General features: G+C 32.9%; 1 non-coding gene across 1 annotated transcript; it reads left to right on the plus strand.

The window, feature by feature from the left end:
- The first annotated feature begins 906 nt into the window (after positions 1-906).
- On the plus strand, positions 907-1,010 carry LOC112731134 (small nucleolar RNA R71). Its single transcript, XR_003166925.1, has one exon. It is a non-coding gene; the product is annotated as a small nucleolar RNA R71 (small nucleolar RNA).
- The last annotated feature ends 1,722 nt before the right edge of the window (positions 1,011-2,732 follow it).

A 2,732-nucleotide genomic window follows, 5' to 3' on the forward strand; every position in this document is an offset into this window, starting at 1 on the left:
TGTGTTATGTATTTTTTGTAAATAGACTTTACCCTGTATTACATGTAATGAATAAATTACACCGTATTTTTATTTGTGGTTTTTGGACTAAAAACATATCCAGCTTATAATATAAATTTATGATCTAAATTTTTTGAATTTCTCATTTTTAGACTTATTTTGTGATTATCATAAATTTGGGATGTGATTATGTTTTAAAAAAATTAATCTAATAAAATAGAGTAGGCTATGGTCACGGTTTTTTAAATAGGGTGACCATAGATAAGCTATGGTCACGGTTTTAAGGAGGGGTGTCTATAGAGCTATGGTTACGGTAAAAACCGTGACCATAGATAAGGCTATGGTCACGGTTTTAAGGAGGAGTAACCATAGAGGCTATGGTCACGGTGAAAAAATGTGACCTAAAGTATTAGAATTTGAAAATTGTAACTGTGACCATAGATAAAAAAACCGTGACCATAGACCTATGGCCACGACAGAATAGGCCACGGTAAAAAACTGTGTCCATAAGTCCAAAATCGTCACTATAGATCTATGGTCACCCTTTTTACTAGCTATGGTCACGGTTTTTTACCGTGACCATAAGCCTTTTTTTTTTTGTAGTGGTGCCCCATTCAAGTGCTGAGAGATCATATTTATCTGCTGGGACACGAGTTTGTTTTGAGCCAAGATGGCATCCAGTGTATCCACTTTCATGACTCCTCTCTTCTAATTTGCCTCGTTGTTCACAGGGTTTCTCTCAGAAGTGTACATGTATTGGTTGTTGGCAACCATATCAATGAGCTCCTACGCCTCCTCAGGCGTCTTCTTCATGTGGAGTGAGCCACCAGCAGAGTGATCTGTGACATCTTGGATACCTCATAGAGGCCATCATAGAAGATTTCTAACATGGTCTACTCTGAGATCATGTCAGGAAGGCATTTTCTGATCAGTTGCTTGTACCTCTCCCAAGCTTCATAGAGGAACTCTCCCTCATTCTGTCTGAAAGTCTAGACCTCCACCCTAAGCTTGCTCATCTTCTGAGGTGGAAAGAACTTGGTCAAAAATCCATTGACCACCTTTTCCCAAGTGTCCAGGCTCTCCTTAGGCTGAGAATTCAGCCACAGCCTTGCTCTGTCCCTTACAGCAAAGGAGAAGAGTATGAGCTTATAAACCTCTTGGTTTACTCTATTAGTCTTGACAGTGTCACAAATTTACAGAAAGTCAGAGATGAATTTGTTGGGGTCCTCCTACGGGAGTCTATAAAATTGGCAATTCTATTGTCCTAGAATGACCAGTTGAGGCTTTAGCTCAAAGTTGTTTGCACCAATGGTAGGAATGGAGATGCTGCACCCATAGAAGTCAGAGTTGGGTGCAGTATAAAATCCAAGAACCTTTCTTTCATCTCCTCCAGCTTCAGGATTAGCTGCCAATGTTGTATCTGCAGCTTCTTGCTCGAGAGCTTCTGTGAGGTTACCTCCGGCTCTGCTAGCTTGAGCTTGCTGTAAATTTCTTCTTAAGAATCTCTCAGGCTCAGGATCAGGGTCAAGAAGGACTTCTGTATCCCTATTTCTTCTCATAAACAAAAAGGAAAGAATCCAAGAAGAGTAAAAGAATGGAGTCTCTATGTCAGAGTATAGAGAACTCCTGGTGAAAAACTCAGATAAAGAGAAAAGAAAATAAAGAGGGAAAATAAGTTGAAAAATTTTGAAAAGATGAGAGAGAAAAAAGTTGAAAAATTTTAAAAAAGAAGAAAGAGAAAGAAGAATTAAAGAGACACCAAACTTTTAAAATTAAAAGAAGCCAAAACAAACAATTAACTAACCAGGATTTGAAAATAAGATAGAAGATTTAATTTTGAAAATTTTTTAAAATTAAAAAGAACAAGTCAGAAGGAAATTTTTAAATTCAAAAATTAAAAAGATGAGGTCAAAAGAGAGAGAAATAAGATAAGACAAGAAAAGATTTTGAAATTCAAATTTGAAAGAAAAATAAAAGAAACACCAAACTTTTAAAATTCAAATAAGATAAAACAAACAAGCAACTAACTAGATTTGAAAATATAGATAAAAGATTTTATTTTGAAAATTTTTAAAAATTAAAAAAGAGAAAGTAAAAAAATTTTGAAATTTAAATTTGAAGGAAGGAAAGACTAACAAAATACTAAACTTTTAAAAATTTGAATTTAAAAGAAAGATATGATAACAAAATTTCGAAATCAAAGAAAAAAGATAAGATGAAGATTTAAAGATAAAAAGATAAACAAGATAAGACTAAAGAAAATTAAATGAAACAAAGAGAACACTAAGAAGACAGTAAGCTGAAAATTTAAAACCAAGATAAGGAAAATATTTTTTTTTTCGAAAAATTAAAAAGAAAGGACAAACACTAGACGGACACCAAACACAAAAATTTTTAAATCAAACAACACTAATTTCGAAAAATAGAGAGAAAAACACTAAGAAACACTAAACTTAAAAATTTTGAAATCAAATAAAAGAAAATAACACAAATATTTCGAACAAAAAGAAAAAAAACCAAGAACAATTTTCAAAAAAGTTAAGAAAAGAAAAATCAACAAAAACCAAAAGGACACCAAACTTAAGAATTAACACAAGACTCAAACAAAAGAAAAAGATGACTAAAGATGAGTTTTTGAAAAATTTTAAGAAAAGAAACAAAGAAAGTTTGAAAATTTTTAACAAGAAACGCAAACAAAAGGAAAACAGTAAAAAGTACCTGATCTAAGCAGC

Source organism: Arachis hypogaea, chromosome 12 (assembly GCF_003086295.3).
Source record: "Arachis hypogaea cultivar Tifrunner chromosome 12, arahy.Tifrunner.gnm2.J5K5, whole genome shotgun sequence".
Taxonomy (NCBI): domain Eukaryota; kingdom Viridiplantae; phylum Streptophyta; class Magnoliopsida; order Fabales; family Fabaceae; genus Arachis; species Arachis hypogaea.